Source organism: Pinus tabuliformis, chromosome 4_1 (genome assembly GCF_031772625.1).
Source record: "Pinus tabuliformis cultivar Carrire ecotype Pingquan chromosome 4_1, CPIR1, whole genome shotgun sequence".
Classification (NCBI taxonomy): domain Eukaryota; kingdom Viridiplantae; phylum Streptophyta; class Pinopsida; order Pinales; family Pinaceae; genus Pinus; species Pinus tabuliformis.
Window position 1 is genome coordinate 30,669,899 of NC_142303.1, and position 16,531 is coordinate 30,686,429.

General features: G+C 38.9%; 1 long non-coding RNA gene across 1 annotated transcript; it reads right to left on the reverse strand.

Moving 5' to 3' along the window:
* Positions 1–14,500: 14,500 nt before the first annotated feature.
* Positions 14,501–15,019, reverse strand: LOC149174028 (uncharacterized). Its single transcript, XR_016258776.1, has 2 exons — positions 14,904–15,019; positions 14,501–14,780 (listed from the first exon to the last, which is right to left on the reverse strand). It is a non-coding gene; the product is annotated as an uncharacterized LOC149174028 (long non-coding RNA).
* Between the last annotated feature and the right edge of the window lie 1,512 nt (positions 15,020–16,531).

Below are 16,531 nucleotides of genomic sequence, written 5' to 3' on the forward strand. Positions count from 1 at the left end.
ATTTTGAGCATTTTACGACACTTAGGACATGAGCACCTGATCACGCCTCCCCATTGGGAAGCTTTTGGACCCCAAAAGCCTTCAACTACCTGTTAAAGAGGTGAGGGTACAGCTCCCTCACTCTGTCCACCGCCATCCACTTTGCCTTGTTCGGTTTGCTGCCTTTGAAACCAACCCGAACATAATCTACACTGCCCCTTCTTGAAGTGCGGGTCCTTCTGTCAAGGATTGTATCTTCTTTCAGCTCATCTAAGAATTCTGGCGAGAAATCTTCTATAGATGGCATCTGAACAACACTTTCATGATCAGCAATCAAAGGAGGTTCATACAAACGTAAGTTCTCCACATTGACAACAGAATACATTTGCATGTAGGAAGGCAAATCTAATTGACAAGCATTATTTCCAACCTTCTTGAGGATTTTGAATGGACCATAACGAATAGGCTTCAACTTTTTACCTTCTCCTTGCATCCTTTCCTCACTAATGTACAGCCATACCTCATCCCCTTCTTGAAACTTGTGATCGACTCTATGCTTGTAGTGTCTTTCCTTGTACTTGCCTTGACTCTTCTCAAGCTGTTCTTGAATTTGCTGATGTATTTGTTGAATTCTTTCAATGAATGAACGAGCTTTGTCAATATCACTATGTCCCTCAATGGCGACATCTTTCTCAAGAATGAAATCAAGAGGTGATTTTGGCAAGTAACCAAAACAAGCTTCAAACGGTGAGGTGTTTGTGGAACAGTGCTTGGCACGATTGTAAGCATGCTGTATGTAGTGCAAATGTTCATCCCAAAGCTTGGGATGCTTGCTGCAATAACCTCTCAAGAGGTGCACAATGGTTCTGTTCACAACTTCGGTTTGTCCATCTGTTTGCGGATGGAAAGCAATACTTTTATTCAACTTTGTGTCCATCATCTCCCATAGGTTGGGCCAAAAATTCCCCACAAATCTGGAATCCCTGTCACTAATAATGGAAGTAGGCAAACCAAAGTGAATCCATACATGATGAAAAAATAATTCAGCAGTTTGTTCAGCAGTTATAGTTTTCTTACAAGGCATAAGTATACACATTTTACTGAAACGATCAACTACTACATATAAATAATCATGTTGCTTTCTAGATTTTGGCAAACCTCCTACAAAATCCATAGAGATGCTCTCCAATGGTCCAGAAGGTACCGGTAAAGGAGTATACAAACCAAGCTTCCTATTGCTAGGCTTTCTTGTAGCACATAATGAACAACCTCTTATGAACCTTGAAACAGAATCTACCATGCGAAGCCAATAGCAATACCTCTGTAGATGTGCAACTGTTTTGCTCACACCAAAATGGCCAGCAATAAGAGAAGAATGAGCTTCTCTTATGACATTTATTCTCTCCCCCTGTGGTATACACAACTTGCCCAAATGAAACAGCAAATTTTTATGCATGTGATAGTCATTTTCCTCTACATGATTCCCTTTACTCAAGTTAGCATACACATCTTTAAAGTCTTCATCAAATGCATATTGTTCTATGTAACTATCATGTACAATGGAAGCATTCTTAAGTAACAGCACCAATAATAGGCCTTGAAAGCATATCAACAACCTTATTCAAAGTACCTTTCTTGTACCTTATTACCAAATGGAACTGTTGCAAGAAGCCCATCCATCTGAAGTGTCGTGACTGTTGTAACTTTCTTTGTGATTGCAAGTATTGTAAGGGCTGATGGTCGGTATGTATAACGGTTTCTTTGCCCATCAAATAGTGTTTCCACTTTTTGACGCTTTGTACCAACGCATACAACTCCTTATCATATGTAGGATAATTTACAACAGCACCATTAAAAGTTTCAGAATGAAAAGCAATAGGCTTACCATGCTGTAGAAGAACTGCATCCATAGCATAATCACTAGCATCAGTTTGTATCTCAAATGGCTGTCTCAAATCCGGTAATGCAAGGACTGGAGCTTAACTAATCTTCTCTTTCAAAGATTCGAAAGCTTTTTGCTGCTTGCCTCCCCATTGGAAAACATGCTTCACACTTGTCACTGCATGCATAGGAGCTGCTATAGAAGAGAAGTTAGAAATAAACTTCCTCCAATATTGAGCTGCACCCAAAAAAATTCTTACCTCTGTTATGGATTTGGGAGTAGGCCACTTCACAATAGCCTCAATCTTAGTAGGATCAATTCTCAAAGCACCTCCTCCTACTATGTGTCCTAAATAAACCAAAGAAGTCTTTCCAAATTCACACTTTGACATTTTAAGAAATAACTGATTCTTCTTCAAAACATCAAGTACTTTCCTAACATGCATGACATGATCTTCTCTAGACTTGCTGAAAATTAAGATGTCATCTAAGTAGACAATAACGAAATTATCAAGAAAAGGACGCAAGACATCATCCATTACCCGCATGAAAGTTGCAGGTGCATTGCACAAACCAAACGACATCACAAGCCACTCAAAGAGTCCTTGTTTGGTTTTAAAGGCTGTCTTCCAAATGTCACTTTCTTCATTTCTTACTTGATGATATCCACTGCGCAAGTCTAGCTTAGTGAAATATCGAGCATCTTTCAGCTGGTCTAGCAAATCATCTATCCTTGGGAGTGGGTAACGATTCTTTACCGTTATCTTGTTCAAGGCCCTGAAATCAACACACATACGCCAAGTGCCATCTTTCTTTTGAATCAATACAATCGGTGACCCACATGGCGAAGTACTTGGCCTTATGAAACCCTTGTCCAACAAGTCCTTGATTTGCTTCTCTATTTCATCATTCTCCATAATAGACATGCGGTACATGCCTATGTTTGGAAGAGGACAATCTGGATGCAAATGGATTTCATGCTGAATCTCCCTCTTAGGAGGCAAACTTGTTGGCTCCTGAAACATCTCATGATATGCATCAACTACATCATACAGATCTGATTTAAGATTTGGATCACAATTGTCAAATGATTCATGATTCACATCAACCTTGGGCTTAATCATAAGAAGAACAAAATTCTTACTTGAATTGACCAGCCTTTTTACCTGTCCTGCATTCACCATCGCTATATTTGTCTTCTTGCGATGAGCTCTAACAATGAACTCCTTGCCATCTTTGAAAAGATGATATTTGTTTTCATGGCGATGAAAGATAGCTTTCCTGTCAAACAAGTAAGGACTTCCCAAAATAATTCCTGCTATATCAAAAGGTACCACATCAAGTTCAACTGTGTCAATAAAATGTGCAGTAATTGCAAAGCGCAATGTGCACTTTATTGAAACTTGTAAATTTGCATCCTTGCAAATCCATCCAAGTGGATATGGCTTCGGATGTGGAACGGTCTCAAGTTTAAGCTGCTTTACCAAGTCCTCTGATATAAGGTTTGCTTGTGACCCACTATTAAAAAGTGTGTCAATTTTAGTATGTTTTGAAATCACCCTCACATGAAACAGTTCAATTCTTTCTTCCTCATTAGGAGCTTGTACATGGCAGTTTGAGGTACTAGTGCTGGCTTGAGTTTCAATTTCTTTTCCCTTCAAGTTTTTCAAACCCATCGCTGCAATTTTGGTTTCATCACCTGAGTCATCCCCTATATCCTGTGGTGTAGATGTAGTAGTAGCAGTTTTCTGTTTCCCTTTGGATTTGTTAGATTGAGGTCTTTTTTCAGGATATAATTTCCAACAATTTTTCTCCTCATGGCCTGGTTTAGAACAATGTTTACAGATCACTTTCTCACTCTCCTGTTTGACAGATGCATTCTTTTTGCCCTTTCCCTTGGAGGTTTTCTCTTTGTTTTTCCCCTTGGGGGGCTTGTTTCTACCCTCTTCAAATGTGTTTTTTCCCCTTGCCTCTAAATGGGTAGCTTGGACACAAACCTCGTCCAGGCTAGTAGGGTTAAACATTAAGATGGTGTGTCTAAGGTAGCTATGCAAGCCACCAATGTATTTCAACAAGGTTTCTTGGGTCTGTAAATCTACCCCTAACAAGAGAGCTCTTCTCCTGAATTCTTGGGTGTAGTCTTGGACACTCTGACCCTTAAGTTGTCTGAAATTTTGCCAATTCATAATGGGTTTCTGCATGTGAGCAAGAGGATAAAATTGTTTTTTAATGGCTAACAAAAATTCAGGCCATGTTAAGGTAACCTTACCAAATTTCTTGATCTCCTCTTTAGTCTTGGCCTCCCACCAGACCAATGCTGCTCCATCCATTCTCAAAGAAGCCAACTGAATCTTTGTGGCATCATCATGCATATTCTGGATCCTCAAGTAAACTTCCAACTGCCTAATCCAGTTGTCAAGCTTTTCTGCATTCACTTCACCATTAAACATAGGTAATTCGAATTTTACATCAAGCTTCAAAAAAGGACTTTTTCCAGAGAATCTATGCTTATGAACAGAAGAAGACAAGGATGAAGAGGAAGAAGGTGAAGATGGGGGTGGTGGATCAACATTTCCTCCATGTCCTTTCTTGGAATGATCATCATCCTTCTTACCTCCTAAAGAGCCCTCTCCTTCATGTGGATGTTTGGACCCTTCTCCAGCCAATTTTTCATTTCTTTCTTGGTACAATATCCTCACCATTTCAGTGAGGTCTAAGAAAGCCTTTCTGAAGACTCTTTCTTCTTCTCTTGGATCTGTCTCTGTAGGAATTTCTCCTTCATGTTCAGACATCCTTGAAGCTTCTGCTGAGACTCTTGAGGGTGAAATTGAAGGTGGAGGTGATGGCTCTTTGGCCTTCCTTGACTGAGGATTCTCTCATTCTCTAGTCAACTGTCCTTCCCCTCTTTTAAGTTTCAACCTGGTAAGCATCAATACTTGCAAGACAGTTAGAAGATCTTTGCACAAAAACCCTGAGCTCTGATACCAACTTGATTTGAATTTGAAACTACTTGTAATTTGTTTGCAAGGTATTCAATTCAGAATTATACATATGTTTAAAAGATTTCCATGTCTTGCAGAAAGAAAACAAATGAAATTTTCAGCTGTTCATGACTCATTTAAGCATAGCAGATTTATTTCCTTTTACTGTTTAACACACTAAAACGAATTTGTTCTGCAAAATAACTCAACCACAAATGCAAAAGAAGTTGATAAAGCAGTTCAACCCTCCTAGGCTACATCTGCTGGGTCCAAAGCTCCCAACTGGGCTTGTCCTTGTTTTCATTAAATGTTCAAATTGAAAATACAACTGAATAGAAGCATATACAGGAGAAGTAGATGGTAAAAATGGATTCAGAACACTTGAATCCTTCAGGATTGACTATTGGATCACCTCCAATGGATACCTGCAACCCTATAGAGTCTTCACAAAACTGGGCCCTGGTGGCTCCTAGAAATTTCACGGCTCTAAAACCTCTGTAAATGACCTCAGATGGCTATAAGACCTGCACCAATGGCTTCAGAAGGTCGAAAATACCCAAAATATAAAAAAAAAAAAATCGTCCAAAACCGCCTTTCCTAGCCAAAGTTATGGCCATTTAATGATTCCCTCCAGTTTAGCCTAAAAGAACTCCAGCTAACTTTAGTTAATGTCCAGTTAGCTCCGCCAAATCTGGGCGTCCGCCAAATTTGGCGCCACCGCCAAATCCGCCGCCAGTCTGATTGCAGTTGCATTAACAGCGCATGTGACCGTTTGCCTTGGATTGCGCGCTAGTGGTTAGTGCTGGCGGTTGGCGCTTAAGCCCTTGGTTCTGGGCCCGCAGTCATATGGTATGGGGGACTGGCCCCCTTTGGTTTCCGCCCAACTGAAGTTTAGACTTCATATACAATTCTTTTCGTCCTTCTAACAGCACATGAGCCTGTGGCCTAACGGTAAGGCGCTGCACTGTTGACCCATAGGTTGTGGGTTCAAAACTCTGAACTCACAAAAATTTTGAATATGCGCCCAATGCTTGCTAACATCATCTGGGGGCCATGTGGCGCCCTCCGGGCCTGCCACGTGGCAGCCTGTGATTGCTTGCCGAAAATGGAATATTCCCTGGAATATTCCAAGGAATATTCTATGGAATATTCCTTTTTAAATTTATTTTTTCAAAAATTAAAATTTCCAATGTTATTGACAAATTCTTCTTTTTGCCATAACTTCCTCATATGGCGACCGTTTTTCGAACCGTTTGCGGTGCCGGAATCGGGAAGATGAGAACTTTCCAGTTGTTTAACTTTGAAATAGTTCTAAGCACTTTAAATTTTGAATATTTTATGACACTTAGGACATGAGCACCTAATCAGATTAACAATTTCCTCACTCTTGAGCATGAGTTTTCAGATATTAACATTGACATGGATGCCATGACAGATGAGAAACAACAAACAAATGAAAATCAGTAGGCTATAACACCTGTAACAGCCAAACAAATCCTGAACCCAACCGTTTTTTACAAAACCAACATAAAAGAGCTGAGACAAATGCATTTGGAGGAAATAGCCAAAACAAAGGCCGAGATCATTGACTTAAAGGATAACTTTTTGCCTGCTGGGCTAACTCCATTAGAAGATATGTTTGATGCAAATGATGTTCCCAAAAAACCAAAAATGCAGCCCTTAAACACTGCTATAGAAGAACACAACATTGGGACAGCAGAGAAGCCCAAAATGATCAAACTATCTCAATCTTTGCCACCCGATCAAAAACCCAAATATGTTGATTTGTTCAAAGAATTCCAAGATGTATTTGCTTGGAGTTATGAGGATTTGAAGTCCTATGACACCTCAGTGATTCAACACACCATTCCCCTAAAACCAAACCAAAAGCCCTTCAAACAGAAACTGAGGAGAATCAATCCTATGCTTCTCCCTTTGATTGAAAAGGAAGTGAAAAGAATGTTTGAAGCAGGTATCATAGCACCCATCAGATTTTCGGAATGGGTATCCAATCTTGTTCCCACAAGAAAAAAGACAGGTGAGATTAGGCTATGTGTAGACCTAAGAAATTTAAATCAAGTCTCCCTAAAAGACCACTACCCCTTGCCAAAAATGGACCACATCCTACAAAGAGTAGTGGGGTCATCTAGAATCTCTTTGCTAGATGGCTTTTCAAGTTTTAATCAAATACTGGTTCACCCGGATGACCAAGACAAGACAGCCTTTACCACACCGTGGGGAACATTTAAGTATGTGAAGATGCCTTTCGTACTTAAAAACACTGGTGCTACCTTTCAAAGGGCAATGAATATTGAATTTGCCAAGGAAATACATGATTTCCTAGTTATCTACCTTGATGACTTAACCCCTTTCTCTAAATCTGATCAAGAGCACCTAAAACATTTGAGGCAAATATTCATGACATATAGGAAATATGGCATTTCCTTGAACCCCAAGAAATCTCTCTTTGGCCTTGAAGAAGGCAAACTTCTTGGCCATATCATATCAAAAGACGGGATTAGAATTGATCCTGAAACCATCCTCCAAATCCCATATCCAAGAAACATAAAAGAGTTACAAGCATTCCTTGGAAAAATCAACTTCTTGAGGAGATTTATTCCAAATCTAGCCGAGCTAATAAGACTGTTAAGTAACATGTTAAAAAAGGATGCTAAGGTAAAATGGTCTCTTGAGACCAAGCAAGCCTTTGAGAGTATCAAAACTGCCTTAACACAAGCCCCTATCCTCACAAGTCCACAATTTGACAAAGATTTCATCATATTTTCATTTGCATCGGAGCACTCCATAGCTGCTGTCCTTTTGCAAAAGGATGATCAGGGAGCTGAAAAGCCAATTGCATTTTTTAGCCGAGCCTTAAGAGATGCCCCTTTGAAGTACCCAATCATGGAGAAGCAGGCCTATGCCCTGGTCAAAGCAATCAAAGATTTCCGAGTCTACATTTTATATTCACATGTGATTGCTTATGTGCCAAACGCTGTTGTAAAAGACATATTAACCCAAGAGGGGTTAGAGGGCAAAAGAGGCAAGTGGATTGCTAACATCCTTGAGTATGACATAGAAATAAAACCAACCAAACTGATAAAGGGACAAGGTTTAGCCAAACTGATGTCTGAAACAAACTTTCAAGCCTTAGAAATTAACCAATTGGACAATGAACAGGAGCTGGCGACTCCACAGATTAGTGAAACCTTTTTGCAATCCCCATGGTATGCTGATATATGATTTGTATTGTTAAACCTGTTTGCTCCCCCAAGATTGTCCAGAACTAAGAAAAGATTTTTAAGAATGAAAGCTTCAAAGTTTTGTGTCATAGATGGTGCTTTATTTTGGAAAAATCATGAAGGCATATTGCTTAATTGTTTAACCATGAATGAAACTAACAATGTCATGAAAGAATTCCATGCATGGGACTGTGGAGGACATCTATATTGGAAGTCCACGGCTGATAAAATTTTAAGGGCTGGTTTCTATTGGCCCTCTCTTTTTGCGGATGTAAGGAAATTTTCCATTTCATGTCACAAATGCCAAATCTTTGAGGGCAAAAGAAAGCTGTTTCCCCTACCCCTTAAACCCATCTCAACTGAAAAGCCTTTTCAACAATGGGGTCTTGACTTCATTGGAGAAATCCATCCCTCCTCCTCAGGCCAGCACAAGTGGATTCTAACAGCCACCGACTATTTCACCAAGTGGGTTGAAGCCATCCCATGCAGACAGGCCAATGACTCCATCATTATCCAGTTCCTTGAGTGCAATATCCTTTCTAGATTTGGCTGCCCTGAGAAGATCATTACTGACAACGCCGCTGCTTTTAAATCCAAAAAAATGATCAATTTTTGCCATAAATTTCACATCACCTTGGGGCATTCCACAGCCTATTACCCCCAAGGTAATGGCTTGGCTGAGTCATCTAATAAGAGCCTGATTAATATCATAAAGAAAGTGCTAGAAGAAAACAAGAAGAATTGGCATAGAAAGCTCACAAATGCCCTATGGGCAGATATACTTTCAACAAAGAAATCCATTGGGATGAGCCCTTATGAGCTAGTATATGGCATGGAGGCCAGATTTCCTTCATCCTTGGGCATCCCTACTATCAAACTGTTACAGGAGATTCAGGCTGAACCAAATGACATTCAACAAAGAATCAATCAGACCATTCATCTTAAGCAAACCAGAGAGCAAGTTTATGACAGAGCTTAGATTTTGCAAGAGAAGCTCAAAAAGATGTTTGATAAAAGAGCTAAGGCGGAATATTTCTGTGTTGGCAACAAAGTTCTAAGGTGGGATTCACGAAGAGAAGACAAGGGAAAACATGCAAAATTTGATTTTTTATGGAAAGGGCCATTCATTATTTCTATTGTTCAGGGAAATAACACATATTTTCTCAAATCTGTAGAGAGCAGCACGGCTGAAGAAGGCCCTGTAAATGGCTGAATGTTAAAACATTACCATGATCCCTTTTAAGGGATACAATGCAGCTCTGTATATATCTCTTTGTACATCGATATTTGTATATATCAGCACTTTGTTTTTATTTTTTATAAGCAGTCTGAGTGTTAGAGGAGCAGCAGCAAAGTTTGTGAAGACACAACCAATGCCAGTATTCCATTTTTAAAGCTCTGTCTCTGCATTAATCTCAGCAAAACAGCAAGAGTAGCACTGTCATATCACAGAAATTCATGGTAAAAAGAAACTGTTTGCAGCTTGCAGTCTTCAGTCAAACAGTATCAATAAGAGAGGAGTTTTTTTTTAGTTTCACATCAGCAACTGTTTCCAGATCAGAGCCTAAGGAAATACATCAGTTCTGATCTATGTTTTGGATCTATTTCAAAGGCAATGCTCAAGCAACATTGTATATAATATCAAGCACGCAGAAGAAAGCAGGCAGTGCTTCACTTTTCATAACAATTCGGTTGAGTAGAGGGCTGTTTATATTTCCAAGTTTCACACTTTTAGCAGCCAGCACAAAGAAAAGGTTTCAGTCTACAGCAACAATAGAAGATCAAGGCAGTCTGACCTGCTGTTCTTGGCTTTTCACAAGGAAAAGCCATCCCCAAGTGGAGCCACTGTTAGCCTCCTGTTGCAACAGGTGTTCATCTTTCATGATTGACAGTTTTACATGCCAAATATGTCATACTTTGCATGTTGCAATGCTCCATATTTCCAGAAAGAGGTCAAAAAAGAGACCATGAAAGTGTGCCAGTCTAAATGCCACTACTGTATTCCAAATTTTGATGAGTTAACCATTTTTGAAGAATTTTCTGTTAAGGGAACTCCAAATAGCCTAATCTTGGTTTCCCTAGGTTTCAATTTCTTGTTTTAGAATATAGAGAATGAATATCTGTCCAAACAGCTTAATCTTGGCAGATTTGTAGATAGGTAGAGAAACAAAGGAGCCCAACTGCTTAATCTGGGCCCTTGGAAGAAATAAGTGTAGATTTAGATAGGAAGGCAGTCAAAAGAAAAATGGTAAAGCAGGGTCTGCAAGTCTAAGTGCACCCAAACCAAAAAGAAGAAAAAATGCTAGGTAAGTAGGCTGGGTAGGTAGTTTTGAGGTTGCAGAATGTGGATCTATGATCAATTTTGTGTTTCAAAGTGATATTGTACTTCAGATCACAGGTACAAGGCAGTTTTCATTTGGAGGAGCTCAAGCGAGGCATGGCTAACTCCCCTTTCTTCTCATTCCCCAAATCACTCACTAATTTCCTGAAGAGGTCAAGATCTGCTTGATACCTCTTAGCTTCATCAATTTTTCATATCATTTGCCTTGGTAAAGATCTGCTTTACTCAAGGAATGTTCATACTTCCTCTATGAATCATTTTCCCCCTAAGTAGCCTAAGATTCACATACTTAGCACTTTCTTATCACTTCATATTAACTGCTAATTTTACTATGTAGCTCCCTATCTATCTCCCCTTCCCCTACTAAAAATATGTTAACAAATATCAGTTTGGGAAATGTCGAGTTCATCTGGGACTTAGCATTAGCCTTCCGCGTCCTAACCCTGGGATTGACTTGACATTCGGTTAAGTTAATAACCTTTTCCCTCACCCCTTAACCCATAACATTTCATTATTCTCACCCTCTCTCGCTTATTGTTTAAAGTTTAGTGTTGAAATGTTTGAACAAACATTAAATTTTACCCCCGGCGCGCAAACCCGCAAAAAACCCACTAAACCAAAGTCTAAACCCCCCGCGGCATTGTATAAATTATTCGAATATTCGCGCGGGCCCCGTCCCTAACCCTCCGCCGCCTTGTCTATTCCGTCGGCCGTCAGATCTGGTGCGCCACAGATCAACGGTGGGCGGGTCTTGTCATCTCCGAAGCCGTCGATGGTTAGCGCCCGAGAGATGGGCGGTTTTCCGTCGTACTCCCACCACGCGTCACCCTCTCGACTGTGGTGGAGCCCCCTCTGCCAAAACCACTTCTGCTCAAAGGCAGTGCGCCCGAAACCAGATACCGCCTTCCCCCCTCCTGCGTCAGCGCCACGTCATGCTGACGTCACCATCCCGCGTCGGCCTCCTGCCGCCGTGTCCTTGCCATATCACTGCCACGTCACCGCCGTACTGCTGACGTCACCTTGCTGACATCATCCTGCCACATCACCGCCGTACTGCTAATGTCACCCTGCTGACATCATCCTGCCACGTCACCGCCGTACTGGGACCCACCGATGATGTCATGCTGACGTCATCGTCAAAAAGAGCGAAAGGCGCAAATCACAGCCTAGGAAGCCCAAAATCAGAATCTGAGGCAGTTTTTCATGCGCGATTAGCGCCTAGCGCTAATCGCGCATGGCTACAGGAAATAGGCCAAAATGGAAAGCCCTTCATGGCTCGGCCTCTAGCAGGCCCGAAAGGCGCAAAATGACCAGAATTTCTTCGCACAGCATTCAGAAAGGGGCAAACACAGTTTTTAAAGCAACAGAGGGCCGAACAGCAGACATAAAAGGTCGATGAGATAGTCTAAGGCACTCAGAAGACGTTAAAGAGGCTAGGTTCAGCGCCAAAGTGTACCAAAGGAAGCGGTAAAGAGTATCAGTCGAATGTTTTTAATGAAAAATTTTATTCCCAATACAGGTGAACATTAAATGACCTCCAACAAAGTCAAAGAAAACGGTGGAGCTCTAATCAAGGCTCTCCCATCACAGTTAAAAGCATTTAAAGCCACCGAACAACAATGGATCAAAACCCAAAGCACAGTTATGGCTAAGTGATCAGCACAGAGCCATAAAGGCAATACATTAATTCCTTTTTGTTACAGCTGCACCCAGCGCAGCTCGAGGATATTTTCCCGCATTTATTTCAGACATGTGTTAGGTTTAGGACATTTATTACAGCAGATCTATCTGAGATCTGATTAGTGTAGATATTTTGCTTATATAAACAACCCTAATTCACTGTTTAAAGGGTTGGTTGGTTGATAATCTTCATGAGAGACTCGTACTGTATATCTGATATGTTTCTCTTAATCAAAGATTGCTGAAAGCTTGGAGAATAAACTGTTTGATGTGTTGTTAATGGTTTCTGAAGGATGAATTTGGAATTCTTGTGCTACAATATGAATCAATAAGTGTTCCTCACCTCTGTTATTTCAATTTCATATATGCTCAAGTTACAGAACGAAGGATTGGTTTAGAATTTGCTTAGTTGCACTCTATGCTCAGTTTTTGTGGCTTCTTAATGTTTTTCCTCTTGATTTAGGCATAAATATGAATTCTTTTATGGCTCATGTTTGATCTATTTCACATATGAATGAATGTTATCTAGGAATTCTTAGCTACTCCTAGATAGGGCTCATTTATCTTCCCTCTGCTAACCTGAATGAAAGATTCTTAATTGCCTCTCATTCCTTAGCCTTTCAATCCATCTCTTTACCTTGAATGATTGTTTCATACGCAGCTGTCTTGCTACATTTTCCTCTCTTATGACCAAGAAAACGCACCAGCAATATTACTCCATGACTCTATGCCCAATGGTTTGAAACTTACCACACTATGTTTTGCCTCTCTACTTGAAAGCATCAATCTTCCCACCAAAATCAAAACAAAACCCCTTGAACTCAATAACTAGCCTAAAATCATCTTCAACAAAGCTAAATCAGAAAGAGAGAGCCCTCTCTGATTGCAGGTGGGCTAGAACCTGCAGTCCAAAGATTGGTTTGTGGTTACCTCGGCCGTATCCTTTCACGAGCTTAAGGACAACCTGAGTGATAATAGGTTCTGCTACAGGAGGAGACAATATTACTCTCTGGCAGTGTATCACCAATCAATACAACATTCTAGGTTAAATGTGTAGTGTTGAGAGCGAGGAGTGAAACTAGAGTGGAATATGAATTCAAAACTAACGCAGGACAAAGAATATGGTAGATTGCAAAAATGGGGAAGATGACAGAAATGGCAGAAGGGAGTTACAAGGGAAAGAAAGCTAAAAATGGAGTTGGCTCTGATACCATGTCAGAACAGGAGGTAACTCCACAATGCAAATTGTTATTTTTCATTAAGGTTTCTCATGGATATATATATGGAGGGAGAGATTCTTGGGCTTCACCTCCTAGTGTCTCTTCTTATTCCTATTCTCTTTATTTTCTATTTACACTATTTTACATATATTCACCCAATCCCAATGATTACGTGTCAACAAAATTGGAGAGAAGTTTATCTTACAAAATAAAATTTTAATATATGGAGACAAAATTTATTAATTCCATTAACATAAATATGAATGTGCATATATTACTATTTATGTACTTGTTTGATAAGCTCGTCCACTTGAAAAATGTTAGTCTAAAACTAATGGAAGTAAGGGATGTGCGGAAGTAAGGCATGTGCAGAACTAAAGTCTATGCAAAAGTAAAGTATGTGCGGAGGTAAAGCATGTGTGGAGGTAAAAGGGTAAGTATCATTTGACTCGTTCTGTAATATTCCAAAAGCATGAAAAATTCATAATATTTTATGTTTTATTGTATTTCATTTGGTCCCACACCTAATATATTAGGAGAAATTAAGGCATATTATGGATTTGCTAAGGAATTAATAAATATCATGGTTATATGATTTCTCTAGTCGTAGAATTCATTTTTGGGTTATGTGAATAAGCTAGTTCGACGCATTAATGGAAATATGTATATGTATATATTAATGTTTATAGTCCTGTGTGATAATTATCCCGATTGGAAAAATTTTACCAAATCTAAAACTGATGGAAGTAAGGCACGTGCAAAAGTAAGGCATGTGTGGAGGGAAGGCATGTGCAAAGCTAAAGTATGTGTGGAAGTAAAGTATGAGTGGAGGTAAACCTTGGGCAGAGGTAAAAGGGCAAGTTCCACTACTTTACACTATTGATATTTTTTCTGGTCAAGGGAAAAAACCAACTTTCTCAACCTTGAATGTAGGTCCCTTTGTGTTTTTGGAGAGTCGATACTCCTCTTTAGTTGTACACTCACAAAAATAGAATTGGAGTTTCAACACATGCACCTGTGAGTGGACTACATGTCTTAAACAATGCAACTAAAATAAATAATAAGGAGTCAAAAAGTAGAATTTAGATACAAATGTCCATCCATTTCATCATAGTAAGAGAAATAGCATTGAAGCATATCAAAAGGATAGAGACAAAATGACAAGGTTTAGATCTCTGAGAGCTATCAAATGATTTTATCCATGTAACATCATAAAGAGCGTAGGAAAACATTCACGAGATTCATACAACTTTAAACAAGTTTTTGAACCACAAACTAATTATTTCCTCAAAAGGAGCTCTCTATGAGAGTAAAAAATATTACAAATTTAGTTTTTAAAAAAAAATTATGCTTAAAGCACTCAATAAAATCTTGATGCTTAATTGGAAATGTATATGCATTCGTCCCAAGGGGGACTAGCATTGGACTTCTGTGAACTGTAACATGAGTAAGACACCTGGAAGAAAAAGGGAGTTGTAGTCAACGATCAACTCAAATGATGGATAACACAATGAAGAAACTTGAATAATCAAAGAATAGGAAGAAGGAAGGGAATGCTTCATGAATTAAGAATACTCACAAAATGTGTAAGGATGGATCTTGTGTTATTGAAGTCTACATTGCCTTTAGATAGTTTTTGAGATAACTCTTGTAAACAAATTCTTGTATCTGACTGTAGCCAAGTGCCTACAAAATATTCCTTGCAGATCAAAACCTTAAATGACTTCAATTCACTTAAATTAAAACAATCTAAAGATTGTGTAAACTCTACAAGGTGGCTCCCATTCTTTATAGTCACTTCTCGAACAAAAAATGGTAAGGAAATGAATTGTTTTTTCTTCTTTTGCTCAAATAAAACTAACCATGGGTGGTATTGTCTACAAATATCTGCAACAAAATACTTATCTAAAACAAACTTGGACAAGAGTAGTGGCTTATCTTGAAATCCATACATTCGAATCACAATATTGCTCTCCTATTTATCTTTTTTCCCGTTAAGGAAAAAGTCTCTACGTTTTTATAGAGGTGGTACTACTCTTTGTGAATACACTTAGATAATTAAAATGGAATTAAAACATTAAACCATGCACATGTGAGTGGACTAGGTGTTTTTCCTCAAATATGCAAAGAAAGAAAACAATAAAAGATATAAAGATCAAAATTTAAGTATGAAATCCATCCATTCCATCATAGTAAGAACATATCATTGAAGCATATCAAAGGATAGACATGAGATAACATGGTTCGATATCAAAGAGCTAAAAAAATTATTTCATTCATGTAAAATCATAAAGAACATAGGAAAACATCCACGAGACTCATACAAATTTAAATAAGTTTATGAATCACAAATTAAATGCCTTCCCAAAAGGGAGCTCTCTGCGAGAGTCAAAATTATTACAAATTCAAGTTTTAAAAATGTTTGGTGCCTAAAGCACTCATCAAAATCCTCATACTTAATCGAAAAAGTAAATGCATTCATCCCAAGGGGGATTGGGATTGGGCTCCCGTGAACCATAATGTAAATAAGGTACATGGAAGAAAAAGGAGGAATTACACTCAGGTATTATAACAAAATCAAGAAAGTTGAATGATTAAAAACTGGGAAGAAGAAAATGGGATGCTTTAAGATTTAATAATACTCATAAAATGTGGAAGGATTGACCCCTATTATTGAAGTGTCGGCTTCCTTTAATTATTGTTGTTGAAGTCATTAAGATAATTGGTTGATAGTTAACTTGGATTGATGACTTCTTGGAGGGATTGCTTTAGCCATTCTTGAATGTAATATTTGATCAAAGGGGTCTACTTGAATGCAATTTGAATCATTAATGATGAAAGAGGATGAGGATATAACAATTTTTTCCTTTGTATGGATGAAATATTGAACACCATGTTGAAATGTAACTAGGTTCGGTCTTCATAAAATGTATTTGTCAAAAGGAATTTTATTATTGTTAAAATGACTTATTAAAGCATGGTTTTCATGCTTGGGTCATCATTTTATTAGTCAAAGTCCCCATTGTGGACTCCTAGGATTAATAAAGAGTCATTAGAGTCATTGTATATTTTATGAGACCCTTCTTGGGCTTTCGAACGATGTAAAAAGAATTATTTTTGAGTCAAAAATGAATTATGTAACCTCCACACCAAGTTGGCCTCAAGGAAGGCAATTCGACCTCATTGGAAGGCTATATATACAAGGTA